At 33.4% G+C, this 19,206-nt stretch overlaps 1 long non-coding RNA gene across 1 annotated transcript in view; it reads right to left on the reverse strand.

The window, feature by feature from the left end:
- Positions 1-570: 570 nt before the first annotated feature.
- Positions 571-19,206, reverse strand: part of LOC141378335 (uncharacterized) — an 18,667-nt gene continuing 31 nt past the window's right edge. The window contains exons 1-3 of the long non-coding RNA XR_012392574.1: positions 19,190-19,206; positions 18,968-19,107; positions 571-2,813 (exon numbers count right to left, since the gene is read on the reverse strand). The exon at positions 19,190-19,206 is cut by the window's right edge and continues 31 nt beyond it. This is a non-coding gene — a long non-coding RNA (uncharacterized lncRNA). The remainder of the gene's footprint in view (positions 2,814-18,967; positions 19,108-19,189) is intronic.

Here is a 19,206-nt window from a genome sequence, read left to right on the forward strand (position 1 = left end):
AATGAAATCAAAAATGTATACTATAATATTGAAAGTTAATTTTAATCTCGTGGTCCACTTGCAGGATCGCTGGGGCCCCCTAGTGGGCCGCGACTCACCGGTTGAGAATCCCGGCTTTATCGGATGAAATTAACCATTTGCAGTTGGAACAGCAGCTTCTTTTATTGAAGAATTGCACCTCATTTTTATATTTTACAAAATCATCTTGCGGGCCGGATTTAACCTGTTAGCGGGCCTAATCCGGCCTGTGGGCCGTACATTTGACACCCCTGGTCTAAACAGTCAAAAGTCACATCAAAACACAACAGAAGTCTTTTTCAACAGAAGGCAACACAGAAGCAGTCTGAGGACAAAAACCTTAGAAATGTCTGAAATACAACATCTGAATAGTGACTTTAGGTGCGATAATGGAGGTATAAGCAGAATAATTTACACTAGTCCAAACAGTTATTAAAAACTAGGGATGTAACGGTATCAGAATTTCACGGTACGTTAATACCTCGGTATGAATGGCACGGTACAGTATTTATTAATTTACAGGAAAAACAAAACTAATGAAAAGACTCGAAAAAAGAGCCAAAAGTGTTTATTTACCTTAGCACAGAACATATCAATGACATACAAATTAGCCATCTATCTGTAAGTTTCGAAACAGGAACTTAAATTTTTCAATTTTAATAACAAAATATTATTAAACCATGTAAAAAAAAAAAACAGTTTCAATTCAGTAGTGTTGAAAACTCATCACATTCAACATTTAATCACTCACTCACTTAGATAGAGATGGGTTTTTTAAGGAAAATTATCATATAAATATAATCTGGTAAAAGCTGGGATCTCTGGGCAACAGAAAAAACCCTGCAAATCCCCTGCAACAGAAAAACCCCTCTCATTTGGGACTGAGGTTTCTGGGACAGAGAGATATGATTTAGCCAAGGTGGACAACGTTGTGGGTAACGTTGTGCATTGTCTTTCCACCACTTGAGAGGACAAGCCATGAGTGAGATAGAGGTCTCTTTGCGGTACAAGTCAATGTCTGCATCAATCTAACAAGTGTGCTGTGTTCTGCAGTCCCCATGACTGTTTTTAGTCGTATTCCCCGACTTATATTTCACCACAGTCTGGCAGTGCCTGCATACTGTTTTTGTCTTTGTCTGTCACCTTTTCTACTTTTTCATATCTTTTTAGAAAGAAACCGAAATGCTTCCACACATCCGATTTAAAACCTGCTTTAGGTTCGATCATTTCCAGCTCTTTTTCTTCCCCGCTACTAGCAACACACTCCATTTCCGCATTACTGGATCTGTAGTGACAACAGACCGCAAAGGATGATGGCCACGCCTAGGCTGATGCTGTAGTTCCTGCTACCTCCCGTCCGCTTCATTCGCCTAAGCAAACTTTTCTCAGACATATAGTTTTATTGAGTCATGCGCCTACGGTAATATTGAAAACAATTACTAGTGCGGTATGACGGTATTTACAATATTGTTACTACCCTATTAAAAACTAATGAAAGCCCGCTGCATCGCCACCTCAGGAGTGCATTATTTCTCTAATGATTCAACAGATCAAAGTCCATTATTGCTTACATAAAAAAGATCATTCAACAGTGTGGCACTGTGTGTCGTAATTAAAGTCACACAAATGTTTTTTTTTTGTTTGAGTGCATGTGTTTTACCAATCTTTCTTCCTCTTTTCTCTTGTAAATGTGCCGTCTGTGTGTGTTGTTGTCCAGCACGGCTCTAAAGCCTCTTCTTTTTTCCTCTGAGGTGATTTTGCTCTTTGATTTTCATGGATCAATCGCTCAGAAGTGCTTTTTTCTGTGCTCTTCTCCAGTGGCATCTCGACGCAGACAGACAGATAGATGTAGCCAGTGAAGATGTAAAATAGGAGCTTGGGAAAATAAAAGCAAGCGCAGGAATAAAGCGAGATACGGGGAGGATCTGCGAGGAGGAGTGAGAAAGCGTGTGGAACAGATGGAGTTTTTGAGGCAGCGGCGATGTGGGCCAGAAGAATAAATATTTATGTCCTGTAATGTTTCTGCATGACAGATTCTATATAAAATCGAATGCAGTGCCACGTCTGAACCATGAGAAATGTGTTGGCAATACGACGAACGCTGCACCAATAAAGCACATTTGGGATTTGAGCGAGCGTGAGGGAGAAATGGAGAGAAAACACTGAGAGGGAAGGAAATGGAGAAGGGATGATGGTTGGTTAATGGGGTAAATAATGTAGCATGTGGAAAAAGAGGAGGTAAAAATGTGGTAAATGTTTGTGGTTGTCAGCATATATGAATACACCCCTCAAAAATAAGTTCAACAGGATTCTTTACATAATATTTGTGCATATATATTAGATTAATTCAGATCAATTTATCTTTATTTCTATAGCGCTTTTGCAATGTAGATTGTGTCAAAGTTCTAGCCGATTGAAACTATGTCAGTCCAGATTTCTGAGTTGAAGTTCAGTTTGGTTCACCTTAGTGTGTTTTAAATTTCACTGCTGACAGTCCAAACACTGAAGACCAAATCCATCGATGAGCAGCTCTACAAGTCCCATACCAAGCAAGCCAGTGGCGACAGCAGCGAGGAACAAACTTCACCAATTGATGAAAGTAAAGGAAAAACCTTGAGAGTCCAGGCTCACTGGGGTCTTTCGGGAATCGGTCTCATGCTCTCCACTCCTTCATGACCACCACAGCATCTGCTCAGGATACAGACTGGTCCAAGATTATGGATACCTCTAGAAGTCATCTATGGTTGGCTTCATCTCTTCACAGGACTTGGATCACATCAATAGCGCTGTTCAATCTTTACAGGCCTCGGGATGGGTATCCCCAGGTGGAAATAGAGAAGAAAGAAAATAATTCATAATGTTTTTATTATTATTATTATTATTATTATTATTATTATTAGCTGATTAGTCAGTAGCCAAATGTGGAGCTAATCTAACAAATTAACTTACAATAACAGTCCAAATTAGTAGCCCAAATGTATATGTTTGGGGAAAAAAAAAAAAAAAAAAAAAAAAAAAATATATATATATATATATATATATATATATATATATATATATATATATATATATATATATATATATATATATATATATATATATTTCAAAAAAACAAAAATCAAGAGAATTTAAAAAAAATGTTTGTATTTTTTTGCTATATTTCCCCTGAATTTAAGTCTATTTTTTATTATTTTTTTTGTAAATGTGCTTAAGGCTTGACCACTCTCACTGGCAGAGTTGTTATAAAAACAAAGCGGTATTGCCTGTTTATTAAAAATTAGAGGAGCTACGCTGTGTCCAGTGCTTATTACATGACACTTAGAACAAAAATGCACAATTCAAAACATTTCAATGGACCCTTAATTTAGCTTTCAATATGAACTCTGCAGTAAGTTCATTTAGTGGTTGCCTAGCAACAGAAACAGCGCAGCACACAGCTCTTTTCAATAACAACGAAAAAATACGAATCTTATATTTCTACTTCTAAAGATGTTCAGTGACCAAAATATTATTTTCATTAATGCATCTCTTGTTGAAATGCATTCATTTTTGTTTAAGTATTCACTGAGAAATGGATACTAGTATTTATTGTGTATGTTTATATTTATATAAATTTTTGGTCCATTTAAAGAAAATAATTTTATTAAAAAGTTCATTAAAATTATAGTCTGGTCACCTAACATCTTTAGGAATAGAAAAATACTACATTTGGAAACCAAAAAATAAATATAAATCTATACACATCTGTAAACAAATTGTAATGTTTTTATTTTAATATTTTTATTTGGCCTTAATTTATTACATTTTTTTGCATTGTGATCTTACATTATTTTGTAGAATTAATTCCTGTTGTTGTTTTGGTACTAATTAATCTAATATTTTGAAATTATTCAGAACAAACCATCATTATACAATAACTTGCCTAATTACCCCAACCTGTCTATTCAACCTAATTAACCCAGTTAACCCCTGAAATGTCACTTTAAGCTGTATAGAAGTGTCTTGAAAATATTTAGTCAAATATTATTTACTGTCATCATGGCAAAGAGAAAATAAATAAGGTATTAGAGATGAGTTATTAAAACTATTATGTTTAAAAATGTGTTGACAAATCTCTCCATTAAACAGAAATTTAAGAAAAATATTAAATTATTATTTTTTAATTATTTTCAAATTAAATGTATTTATTATAAAATTATTATTAGTATTATCAGACCCACAGTTTATTTTTTCCCATCAATTTCTGTTTAATAGAGCGATTTCTCTCTCTCTCTCTCTCTCTCTCTCTCTCTCTCTCTCTCTCTTTCTCTCTCTCTCTCTCTCTCTCTCTCACACACACACACACACACACACACACACACAAATATATTATTTTAAATCACCTTATCGAAAGTTTTAATGAGGCTTTAAAGGGGTGTACTCATTTATTCTGAGCACTGTAGGGATATTAATAAGAACAGGTGTGCCGATATATGATTTTTTTTTTCTTTAATGACATTGAAACTAAAACATTGACACAGAAAATAAGTGAAAGTGTAAGAAGAACATTATTTACAACATTATTAATATTAACCCACAGCTTCAGCAAATGGACCTGAGCATGTCTGAAGTTACAGATACATCCTGGAAGACCTGATGGTGAGTAAATGAACAGCACATTGTCATTTTTGGGTGATTTATCCTTTTAACTAGCACAGTCCTGCTGGTTGACAGTGTAGTTTCTGATAGGAAATAATCACAAATGAGATCTCATTAATCTTATTATTTCTCCAAGACAGCAATACAATTAATTAGATTTTCCCCACAAGCAAGAGATTCAGGTGCATTGCAAAAATGCTATCATATTATATTATATTATATTATATTATATTATATTATATTATATTATATTATATTATATTATATTATATTATATTATATTATATTATATTATTTAATTTTATATTATGTTATATTATATATTTTATATTATATTATTTTATGTTATATTATGTTATGTTATGTTATATTATATTATTTAATTTTATATTATATTATATTATATATTTTATATTATATTATTTTATATTATATTATATTATGTTATGTTATGTTATGTTGTGTTGTGTTGTGTTGTGTTATGTTATGTTATGTTATATTATTTAATTTTATATTATATTATTTAATTTTATATTATATTATATTATATTATTTTATATTATAAAATATTATATTATTTTATATTATATTATATTATATTATATTATATTACAATATACTTAAATGTAAATTATTTCTTATTTATTTTGGATCTGATTTTTTATTTAAATCCTATAATATAATCTGAATTGTGAGTTTTGCAAATACACAGAAATTGGCATGCATGAAAATATAAATTTGTTGCTGTTTAATTTAATTATCTTCTAAACTTCAACACTATCTGCAATTTCTGCTATTATTTTTACATTTTAATAGCAATTTATTAACACTTGCCTAACTTCTTTGCATTGAAATTGTCAATCCAACACTATAATTATAATTATAATAATTTTCAAAATGTAATTAGGTTCCACTTAATGCCAAACTGTGTTGGCATAAGTGGTTAGCGTCCTGACATATGGTGCAGTAGCACTTCAGGGGATCCCGAGTTTGAATTACAGCTCGAGGACATTTCCCGTCCCTACCCCACCTCTCTCTCCCTCTTCGCTTCCTGTCAAAAATGCTGTCCTATCCACTTAATAAAGGCAAAAAGGCCAAAAATAAATCTTTAAAATATATATATATATCAAACTGTACATTTGTTATGCGTATCCAATACATTTCTAATGAATGCATTTGGCAGATGCTTTTACTTTTTTATTTTTCACATCTGATCTATGACTCAAATCCCATAATATGATCTGAACTGTGCATTTTGAAATGTGTAATATGTTGTTCAAATACACAATCATGCACGCGTAAATATAGTTATATGCACATTTTTATGTAATTATCTTTGATTACTTTAAAATGACCTGTATTTCCTTAAAATTACTTTATTATCTGTACATTTTATTAGCAGTTTTTTTTACTAATTACCAACTTTCTTCATTAAAATTGCAAATCTGGCAATTAATCATGTAATCTCACATGTCTCTCCATTATTTTCAACATCAACAGTATGTCAAAGTGCACATTTATTGTGTATAATATTCAGTCTTTTCAATGAATGTATTTGATTTAAAAGGTAAAACACAGTAAAAATAGTGTAAAAATTAAATACAGTAATTCACAGTAAAAATGTATGCATTTGACACTTTAGTACTGGGTTGTGCCCCCTTTAGCCTTCAGGACTGCCTTAATCCTTTCAAAAATTCAACAAGATACTGAAAATATTCCTCAGAGATTTATTTTGGTCCATATTGACATGATAGCATCACGCAGTTGGATGGATCCATGCTTTCATGTTGTTGAAGCCAATTTCTGACCCTATATGAATGTTGCAGCAGAAATAGAGACTAATCAGACCAGGCAACGTTTCTCCAATCTTCTGTTGATTAATTTTGGTGAGCCTGTGTGAATTGTAGCCTCAGTTTCCTGTTCTTAGCTGACAGGAGTGGCACCGGTGTGGTCTTCTGCTGCTGTAGCCCATCCGCCTCAAGCTTGGACGTGTTGTGTGTTCAGAGATGCTCTTCTGCAGACCTCGGTTGTACCGAGTGCTTATTTGAGTTACTGTTGCCTTTCCATTAGCTGGAACCAGTCTGGCCATTCTCCTCTGACCTCTGGCATCAACAAGGCATTTGCGCCCACAGAACTGCCGCTCACTGCATATTTTCTCTTTTTTGGACCATTCTCTGTAAACCCTAGGGATGGTTGTGCATGAAAATTCAAGTAGATCAGCAGTTTCTGAAATACTCAGACCAGCCCATCCGGCACCAACAACCATACCAGTCAAAAATCACTTCAATCACCTTTCTTTCCCATTCTGATGCTCTGTTTGCCTGCCTAGATGCATTGACCATGTTATTAGCTGATTAGAAATTTGGGTCCCACTTTATATTAAGCGTCCTTAACTACTCTGTACTTGCAAAAAAAATAAATACAATGTACTTACTGTGTTTATAATGTATTTGAGAACACTTGTGGTGCTCTTGAGTTGGGATAGTGGTTGGGTTATGGACAGGTTTAGTGGCATGGGTAGGTTTAAAGGTGGGTTAAGGTGTAAGGGATGGTCAACAGTGTATTTACAAATGTAATTACTAAAGTTAATTACAGATGTAATTACATACATGTATTTAATCATGCATAAGTACACAAAAAATACATGTATTTACACAATAAGTACATTGTAACAAACTATTTATTCCTGTGTAAGTACATATTAGTTAAGGCCACTTAATATAAGTGGGACCGAAATTTGCGTTAACGAGCAGTTGTACGGGTGTACCTAATAAAGTGGCCGGTGAGTGTAAATCTTGGCTGTACTGTATATTCCATTTTTATTTCTTCAAAGGGATTTTAAGAGAAAAATCCTGTTCAGACTTAATACTCGGTACATCTAAACGCCAGAGAAAGAGGCATCATAATATAGTAGAGTTCCTCACGTTACGCCATCCTACGCTTCCTATGCACGACTTGTATGCTACTTTTTGCCTCTTATGGAGCTTGACGGTGCAAATCAACATCCATTTTCACTGCATGGAAAACATTATCTTGAAAACTCTGGCCGACATCTGCTGCATTGCATGGAAACAACTAAATAATCTGGGGTCAGAGAGACACAGGGTAAACAAATAGTCATTTTCCTTGAGCAAACAAAACATCCACATCCTTATAGGACTGAAAGCAGGGCTGATGTTTTTATATAGTTGAAGTCAGAATTATTAGCCCTCTTGAATTATTAGTATATGTTTTCCTTAATTTCTTTTTAACAGAGAGAAGATTTTCTCAACACGTTTCTAAACATAGTTTTAGTTTTAATAACTTATTTCTAATAACTGATTTTTTTTATCTTTGCCATAATGACAGTACATAATTTTTGACTAGACATTTTTCAAGAAACTTCTATACAGCTTAAAGTGACATTTAAAGAATTAACTATTTTAATTAGGTTAGTTAGGTTAAGTAGGCAAGTCATTGTATAATGATGGTTTGTATTGGACAATTGGAAAAATATAGCTTAAAGGAGCTAATAAAATTGACTAATAATAATATTAAAATGTTTTTTAAAAATTAAAAGCTGCTTTTATTCTAACCAAAATAAAACAAATAAGACCTTCACCAGAAGAAAAAAATATTATAGGAAATACTGTAAAAAAAAAAAAATACATATATATATATATATATATATATATATATATATATATATATATATATATATATTATTTATTTTTTTATTTTTTTTCTCACAGACTTCAACAGAATGTAAAATCTTGATGGTTTTGTGGCTCTCGTCTATTAAAATCTGATCTTTATTTAGTAGTTTCTATTGGATTCAATTCAGGTGATTGGCTGGGCCATTCTAAAACAAGATTTTCTTGCGCCCCATTCACACGGGGCATCAGCGTCAATGCTTCCTATTCACTTTGAATGGGTGACGTCAGGCATTGCCGAATTTCATAGATCTGTTGGCGCTGCTTAAGTGTCGTTGCTCGCTGCAGAAGTGGGGAAATTCTTAACTTTTCAAGCCCCAATAGAAGCGTCAGCCAATCATATCACTTTATGCAAATACCCTAGCTCAGACAGTAGAGGATTGCTGACTTCATTGGCTGACGCTGCTATGATGATCGCGTCATCCCCAACTTCAGACTCACTCTCGGTCAAGCGTTGAAGCTGAAGCCCCATGTGAATGCACGGTTACTCTTAAAGCATTTGAGAGTCTCTTTGGCTGTGTTTTAGATTATTGTCCTGCTAAAATGTCCACCCTGGTTTCATCTTCATCCTCCTGCTAAAGTAGATGTTGAACTGAAGCAGCTGATATTCATTTACACTTAGGAAGGGCAGAGGATTGCTGAAGAACTACTGAGACATTTCAGCTGCTGTCTGGGCTTTCACTGCCTTTCTACACCTCACTTTCTTCATGTGTTCAATACTTTTTTTCCTGTGTCTTTTTATTTTATTTCCCATAACTTAATTGGTAAACTTTTGGAATATTGTTTTCCTTGCATATATGGATTTCTTTGGTTGTTACCAACATCTGGTGAATAATACAAGTCAACGGCATCTTTAGAAATATGTTATCTGAGAAAAATGGTGACGTGTTCAATACTTATTTCCTCCACTGTGCGTGTATATGTGTATACATATATATTAAGGACACTCCGATCAGCATTTTTGCAGCCTTGTCATGGTGATCGGCTGATGCCGAGTTGCAATTCTGATGCTTTATAATGCATAAAGCACATTTCCCTCAGTGGAGATCTCACGTTACCTAAAGCCTAGTTCACACTACAGGATTTTAAACATCGGCAGATCGTTGTGCTGTTCACACTACATGACTTGACTTTGTGTCTTTTAATCTCTGTGGTGTTCACACTACGCAACACTCTGTGAATGATCCACAAGAGGGGGGTCACACACTACATGATCTGACAACAACTCATTCCCCATCAGCTCATTCAAGCTACCAAACCACAGCCAATGAAATTTTGAGGGAGGAGTCGTCAGAAAAAGCTGAACACTATTGGCTGCTTGTGTGCGGATTACATCACTGACAGCGTTTCAAGCTTTGGAGAAAGCATTTAAAAACATCGTCAAATCAGCTAATTTCTCAGCGGATTAATTACTTATCTGCAAGGTTTGAGTGGATAGATACACAGAGAGTTTTTAATTTTTGTAATTGTATAAATCTTTGAAATAAAACTAACAAATAACACCGTGCCGTTTTCTAACTATCAGTGTATTTCTTTCTGACATTGTTATTTTTTTATTACAAAACAGTAAAGAACTGAGCATTTCTGCTTAAATTACCATATTGGTCAAAATGACTGCATGCATGTCTGATACTTTACGCTGTGACTTTAAATGTGTGTGCATTTTCTTGCCTAGCAACTTCCTGCTAACATAAACAAAACTTTCTGATGGCAAAAACATCAATTTACTTCAGATATCTTTCAAAACAGCAGATTCTGTGCTGTTAAATAGCTCCTGTTTGAAAGTGAAAATGAAAGCCAAGACCTTTGCGTGTTCTAGTATCTTAATACATATTTATAGGCTGTATTACTGAAAAAGATGCTATTTTTAGGGTAATGGTGTCATTAAATATGATGCCAGTCATTCAAAGCTTAATTTTAATATCTCAATAATAGCTTTGAGTGTAAATATGTTGTGACAATATGACGTTTTATGTGAGAACGGTCAGAATGAGCAGTATGGTAATTCTAATAGTTACAGAATTCTAGCTCCACTGTTAATATATCCTCCTCTCATGTCTGTGTTAGCGCAGAATGAAGCGAGTGCACCGATGCCCATTCTGACCAATCACAGATGTTTCTGTTGAGCTCCTGAACACACAGGCATTCAGCTCATGCTGATATGCTCTCTCATTGGCTGCAGCTCGTCACTAATTCGGACCACACGTTGAGTTGAGTCGGCCGTCTGCTGTGGAATATTTAGCATGCTAAATGTTGGATTTCGAGGTGCCGGCGACGCGTCAGCGAGCCTCGTTGATGCGTTGTTCAGTAGTTCACACATAAAGAGCGGCGAGCGTCGTGCACCCGCAGATTTCTTCCCGATCACAGCCCGATCTGTCGGCGAGCTCGTTAACTTCCAAATCGGGCTCAAATCAGGCTTAAAATCCTCTAGTGTGAACTAGGCTTAAGAGAATAAATGAAGGATGCTTCATATAATCCCTTTAGCACATTACCTATAATAACCATAGATGTGAACATAGCACAGTAGTTTGATGAAAGTGGGAGATTTGCACTTGCGATATCTTTACTGATCTATTCATCGAACCTATCAAATGTAATGTTTAGAACATCACTGTTCCTCTCGTGTTCTCTTACATAATCCCGGTCGTCTTCATGATTTCCGGGACTATATTTTATATAACTAATTTGTTAGCGTCAGGAAGCCGATATAAGACTTACAAAGCTTCTGACAGAAGTCTTATGGTTGAATGAGACACTAGATTGAGGCGATCGCTCCGCTCGTATCACAGAAGCTCAAAACACTGGATGTACAGTGGTCGCAACAGAGAGAGCATCACTCGCACCAATAAACTGTATAAACAGAGGTGGCGGCACATCTGTATGTATTGTAGCTGCTATGAGGCGAGCGCAGTGATGCATAAACAAACACTTGTGATCAGTTCATGAGATCGGCCTGATTGGCGAGTACCGATTGGGTCATGAAATGTGAGCCGATACTGATCTCTGGCCGATCAATCAGAGCATCTCTGATATACGCTTGGTTTTATTTGAGTATTTCCAACAAATGTAAAAATTCTATTTCACTTTATTGCAGTTTTACCACTTCTATTTACACTTATTTGGTTAATTTGGCTGTTCGAGTGTGTCCCGCGAGCTGTTCGCTGTTATTTGTGTGACAGAGAGTCTGCTCAGTCTCAGGATTTGCCTGTAGATGTTGGCTCTCCTGCAATCCGCTTAAGGATGTTGTTGAAAGGATGTTGGTAATTCGTTTATCTAATCTGGGGTTGATCTTAATGGACTGGAGCTTATTAAGCTTGTGGATGAGCCCATCAAGTGTCCATTAACTTGACAGTCTCTGATTGCACTTAGAGGTTGGAGAGACACTCGGAGCGATGACAAACACAACACCTGATGAAGGAGATGGCGCAAATAAATAAGTAAATAAAATAAATAAGTAAATAAATAAATAAATAAATATATATATATATATATATATATATATATATATATATATATATATATATATATATATATATATAATAAATATATATATATATATATATATATATATATATATATATATATATATATATATATATATATATATATATATAATAAAATAAACATGCACAGGAGATATTTCATTGCATATTTAATAGCAGCACAAAGCTGCTTTGGGTTTTTAATCTGGTAAGTTTGCGTTTATTTTGAGTTTTTGGGCTCTAGAATGTGGGTTGGTTTTAATCCGGATTTTTTTTTTTTTTGCCATGGAAACAATTAGTGTATTGCTATGCTGCTCTGGAACTGGTTTTATTCTGGGTTAGAGATAGGAAAAAAAACGTAGCCAATCAGCTGTGGGGTAAAGTGACATCATAAAGCCACTCTCAGTCCCAAATTAAAGTCTTTTAAAACAGTATGCTGATTTTCTGCACCATATACATTTAATATTATTATTATTATCATCATCAATGTTCAAAACTGTTTTGCCATTTAAATTTTCTTTCACCTGTTATACTTTTAGAAGTCTTTGAACAACAAAGTTTTATTATTATTTTACAAATAAACAAAAAAAAAATTAAGCAAAAGAAATTAAGCAAATATAATAAATTGAAATAAAATAATTTACAATATCGGTCCAAAAATGAATAGCCCAAATTTATATATTATGGAAATTTATTTAATAAAAAAGATAAAAAAGAGCAAATTGAACAATTGCTTTTGGATGGATAAACCATTATAAAATAATATTTTTTTATGCATTTTAAGAATTTTCAATTGGACATTTTCTCGGATTGCCAAAATTGCCGCAAAAACATAGTTTTTCAACATTTTCCGCTGTTTTTGTCCTGGCACTAAACATTAATATGTACTCATTAATTTTTCAATTAAATAATTTACAGAGAAACTCAAATCAAAACTCAAGCTACAACCTAATATCATTGGAATATTTGAATGGATTAAAAAATAAATAAATAAATAAAATTTTATATTTTTTATTGCATATTTTCAAGGAAAGTACACAAATGCCCTCAATTTATTAATATTTTTTATTTACCCTTTCTGCTGTTTTTGACTTTTTAAGTCCAAGCACTAAACGTTAATATGTTTATTAATTTCACAATCAAATCATTTACAAATGAACACAAATAAAAAAAAAACTAAATCATTGGGATATTTAGATGGATAAAAAAACAAATATTGCATAAAAATAATATACAAAATAATATATATATGCTATATAATATACTTTTTAATTGCATATTATCAAGGAAAGTATAAAATTGCCCCCATTTTTTTTTATTATTATTATATATATATATATTTTTAATTTACCCCTTCAGCTGTTTTTAAATTCCTAATTCTATGCACTAAACATTAATATGTTTATTAATTTCACAAAAAAATCATTTACAGATGAACACAAATCAAAACAACCTAAATCATTGGGATGTTTAGATGGATAAATATAAATAAATAAATAAATAAAATTAATATACAATATAACATGTATGCTATATACATTTTCAATTGCATATTTTCAAGGAAAGTATAAAATTGCCCCAATTTACCATTTTTTTATTTACCTTATCAGCTGTTTTTGACTTCCTAATTCTAGGCACTAAACATAAATATGTACATTAATTTTAACAATCAAATCATTTACAGTAGGACACAATCTAAACACAAGAAAAACTCAAATAATATTTTAAATATTCATCATATTATTCAACATTTTGTTTTGAACTCATACAATTGCTTTTGGATGGATTAAAAAAGACAATAATAAAAAAATCAGTTGCATATTTCCATGAAAAGCTTAAAATTGTCCCTCCAAAATAGTTATTTATCCCTACAGCTGTTTTTGACTTGATAACTTCAAGCAGAAAACATTATAAAACTTGCACTTTCACAATCAAATTATCTACAGATGAGAACAATCAAAGCAATCTATTTCTAGTTTTCTTCTACTTGCATATTTGTCTTATTGCTGAATGTTTTAAGTTGAAGTGATATGATTTCTTCTGGATTGGTTTTGGCTCTTGTCTGCGGGTCATAACTCAAATCTTATCTGGTTTTCTGCGATATGCATGTAAAAGCTGCCAAGTGTCCGATACATCAATGGTTTTCTTCTAAACTTAAGGGCTGCACCATATTGGAAAAATCTGGCGTTGAGATATTTTGTTTTTCTGCGATATACGGTATATTGCCATATGAATACAATTTCACGAGATGGCTTAAATAGCTCTATTTGGGAAAAAAAAAATCTTGAATTTTGATTGATTGGGGTGACTTTGTAAAGCCTGGTTTATACTCGACGCGTCCACTAATGTGACGTCATCGCGGAGTTTGCGGAGGTTTGCTTTGGGTGCGCGCGGCATGATTTCGGCTGGCGGTGCGTAGGGCATTTTTTAAACTCAAGCGAACAGTGCACGCGGCGCCGCAACTGTTTTGAGGTAAATATGAAACACTTTGAAGAGATTTTATATGAAACAGTACAACAGTACACACATCTTTATGAGCCACAATCAGAGAGATAACCAGACAATCAATAGTTATTGGCTAGAAATTGCAACAGTCATGGAAAAGGAGAAAGTTTTTTTAAAAGGTTTGAAAAAACCTGAAGAATAAGTTTATTAAAACCAAGAGAGGCCATGGTAAAATGTACACAATTACAGAATATGTTTTTCCACCAGTCATAGGTTTTGCACTGATGTATTTTGTTTAATTTTGTATTTAAAACTATTTAATATTTACAAAACTATAATGAAGTCACAAAATTATGTTTTGATAACTATAAAGGAACACAATATACTGATGGCCTGTTTCCCTGGGCTTGGTGATAATGATCTGTAATGTTGGACAATCACTGCTTTTTTAGCATAAGTATAGGACAGAAACTAGCCAGACAGTACTGTGTGAATTGTAGAGCGGGCTATATCTAAAAAAAAATCAGTTTTTTTTTAGTAAGTGTGCATTTTTTGCTTTTATTTTTGCGATAATCAAACATTTACTTGTAGAGCAACTCATGTTCTGTTGTCATTAAAATTTTAATAAATTGTAATAGGTATAACTGTTCAAGATATTAATAAAATCAAGTGATGACCAATAATTATTTGCTAGAAATAGCAACAGCAATGAGAAAGGAGGAAAGTTTATGTCAAAAAGTTTGGAAAAACCTGAGGGATAAGTTTGCTTATGCCAAAAGAGGCCATGACAAAAGTGGAGAGGTACATAATTACTCAATATGTTTTTCCACCAGTCATAGGTTTTACACTGATGAATATATATATATATATATATATATATATATATATATATATATATATATATATATATATATATATATATATTTGTGGATTGGATTAAATGTAAAAAAAAATTAAAAGAAAAAAAAGAAAAAGAAAAAAAAAACATCAGTATTTTTTTGTAAGTGTACTTTTTTTGCTTTTATCCTTGCCATAATAAAAATATATTCGAAGAGCAACTTATTTTTTCTTGTGATTAATATTGTAATACACTTTAAATGGTAAAACTGTCCGAGATATGAACAAAAGCAAGTGATGCATCAAAGTTCGATATTTAAAAAAGCTTGAATGGTTATAAAAATGCTTCTAATCATTAAAATAACGTATAAAAACAATACAAAATAATTAGTAAAAAATATTGAACGACATTATGATATGACGTAATTCCGGTAACTTCCTACTTCTCTGTTTATCCAGCCTGATCTCACGAGAAAACGTAAGTATTTTACGTTTTGGCAGTTTAGTGGCTAATTCGTACGAATTCGTACGAGTTCAGTCGTAAGAAAATGTACGAATTTAAAAAGGAGGCGTGGCACCTAACCCCAACCCACCCCTAAACCCAACCATCATTGGGGGATACGCAAATGGTACTAAAATGTACGAATTAGATCGTACGAATTTGTACGAATAAGCCACTAAATGAAAAAGTTACGAATTGCCGTGAGATTGTGTTGGTTTATCTGTCTGATTTTAGTGTGGGTTTCTTTTGACCGCCCCCTGTCATTTTAAAGAATATCACAACGGCGAATGCGGCGAGTATAAAAGCCTCGTCCATTTCGCGAAGTCAACGGAGGTGTGTGATGCGGCGCAAGGGGCGAGTATATTTCGCCCTTGAGGGTGTGAATCATGTATTCACAATAATAAACACATTGCAAGCGAGAATAATTACAACAGAGCAAAGAAAATCCAGTGCTTTATGGTTTCCAGTGAATCAAACTGTATTCAGGTACAGATATTGAATAATGAACTATAAAATAACACTGTATAGTCTTCATTGTATTAATAAATCTGTAAAGTTATAGTTAGAGATATACTTTCTTTGTGTCTGACTGCTTTAAACTATCTTGAAATGTCTTTAAATTACATGCAAATCATAAAGATTCACTCTGTTTTGGTTATACTTTACAGTGACTCCAAAAATCTTGTGCATCCTCAGTTGCTGATCATTTGTAATCCAGACTCAATGTGACTGACTATTGCGGATGCACACATTGTGTTGTCAACGTTCAACCATATATGGTGCAGCCCTAATCTGAATGGTAAAACCCTGCGGTCTGCTTGATTGTGGTGGTCCGTGGACAGATGAAGGGTAAAGCAGGGGTCCAGAGTTTCAGCTTCACCCCCTTCAGCTCCACATATGTCCATTTCCACACCTCTACAACAACACTCACTTTTTCCATCAGAAACACGGTAAATCCTGCGTCTAAAACCATCGCGCTTTCAGGCTGTGTTCCAAAACTCACCGAGCGGCCTTGTCTGCTGCTTACTTGTAAGATAATAAACTCAAACACAACCCAAGTTTGTGTTATATCAATGCATTCAAACACAATGGCTTTTTACACTTCAGTTTTAATGAAATTCGCCATTTCAGTTTCAGTAATTATTTAAAAAAATATTTCAGCTTTTTCAATCATTTTAATTGAGCCTTTTCATGTTTCAGTTTTATTTGATGTTGTGTTTAAGGCAATATGTTTACATACACTTGTGTGTGTATGTATATATATATATATATACACACACACACACACACACACACACACACACACACACACACACACACATATATATATATATATATATTTATATAGATATATTTTTGATTTTAGTATATATATATATATATATATATATATATATATATATATATATATATATATATATATATATATATATATATATATACTAAAATCAAAAATATATCTATATATATATATATATATATATATATATATATATATATACACACACGTGTATATATACAGTTGAAGTCAGAATTATTAGCCCCCCTGTTTATTTTTACCTTAATTTCTGTTTACAGAGAAGATTTTTTTCAGCACATTTCTAATCATAATAGTTTTAATAACTCTTTTTTAATAACTGATTTATTTTATCTTTGCCATGATGACAGTAAATAATATTTGACTAGATATTTCTCAAGACACTTCTATACAGCTTAAAGTCACATTTAAAAGGCTTATCTAGGTTAATTAGTTTAATTCTTTCAAGCATAGACCAGTTAAAAAAAAATAACGAAGACTATGTAACTCATGCATCTATGAAAATCTTTTTTTCTTTGCATGTCACTTTAGAGGCTCCATATTATGACAATTTAATTACTATATATAATCGACTAATTATACAGAATAAAACTAAAAATGATGTTTTACTTAAACGCATAACTAAAAAAAATCCAGAGTTTTTTTCCCTCTTTTATTCCCTATTGTTATATGAAAAAAAATACAAGACATTAGTGAATTAAAAAGCACAAATCTACCTATACTATATAAGTAATACTAGATCTGGAGTCATTTTCTTAAACATTTGAGAAACAAGAGACAATATCATAATCTGTCTGTAAAAAGATTTGTGAAGCTTTTCCTATGGAAAGCACATTAAGCGTAGTTTATTTCTCTAATAGCACCTAATATGATGACTATAAATCCAGCCATTTGAATAATGGCCAGCCCTGAAGCAATTTTAATGCATTAAATGCATGAAGAGAAACACAAAAAACCTGAATGAGATTAGAGCTCATTATGCTGAGATCACTGAAGGCCTGTTCAAACTCAGCAAAAACACAACCTTTGCCCAGATGAAGCTTTCCAAACACACAAACCAGAAAATTAGGCCAAAGCCACAACAAATCACTGCTTTAGTAACAATACTAGTGCACTCTTAGGGCATAATACACCCAAAATATGTAAAAAATAAAAATTATAATAAAAAAATAAAAAGACATATTTCTTAAGATGTAAAAAGGACAACATACCATAACCAATTCAGAATTGTCACAACCTTTTCACTGTTTGTTATTGTTATTATTACTATTATTCATGTTTTTAAATAAAAGGATGTTTTTTTTTAGGAAATTAAAGCTGAAATGTATGGGAAAAAATGGGTGGAAGAAAAAAAAAACGAGTGTGGGTAAACATTTTTGAAAGTTTATGCGTTCCCTCGCAAAGATGTTTTGCGTTATCTCGCTAGCTTGCGAGGGAACGCTAATACGTTTTGCATTCTCTTGCAAAACTTGTCACCCCTGCTGCAGTGCCCTCGTGTGGTCTCTTGAGGGCACTAGCTCTTGTTTTGGTTGTCTTCATTTCCTGTATGCCTGATCACATGATCACTCCTTGTTTCCAGCTGTTTCATGTTGTCTAATTGGTTCTGTCTTTTATGAGCCCTGTTATGTTGTGTTTAGTTTGCCTTTGGATTTTGCTTTGCTCTGTTCTGTTTTGCTCTGTTCAGTTTTGCTCTGTTCTGTTTTGCGCTGTCCTGCTTCATTTTGTTTTCCAGTTCCTCATGTTAGGTTCGGTTTGTTTGTTTACTTTTAGCATCGTCTCGATGTTTTTGGATCCCCGCTTAGATTTTGTTTGATTCACCTTAGCTTTTAGTTTTTGCAGGATGACATCATCAGTAATGTTTAATGTTTAAACTCGTGTCCTGGAAAGATGAAACTGAATTTTAAACACGCATCTAATAAAACCCAAGCACACTGCCATCTGACCTCAATGTGAACGCACAAAAAAATCACTAAAAAACACAAAGCTACATGCTAATCATCCTCGCAACAACCCACGCGACTGGAACGCGGCTGACCTTTTCTCTCCGGCGGAGACCTCAGATCACCCCGATCAGCGTTTCTGCATTTCTGCGTCCCCGAGAGCCTCTTTCACACTCATCTCTGCTTCATTTTCTCTGTGTTTTTCTCTAGCCGGAGGGCAGAGCGAGTCACGCCGCTGCAGGGCGAAAAAAAAAAATTAACGTTTGACGGGGATCCTGAACGCACACACACTCACGCTCTCTCTTCATTACACAGACCAGAGCGTGAATAGATA

The sequence above is a fragment of the Danio rerio genome, chromosome 16 (genome assembly GCF_049306965.1).
Source record: "Danio rerio strain Tuebingen ecotype United States chromosome 16, GRCz12tu, whole genome shotgun sequence".
Lineage (NCBI taxonomy): Eukaryota > Metazoa > Chordata > Actinopteri > Cypriniformes > Danionidae > Danio > Danio rerio.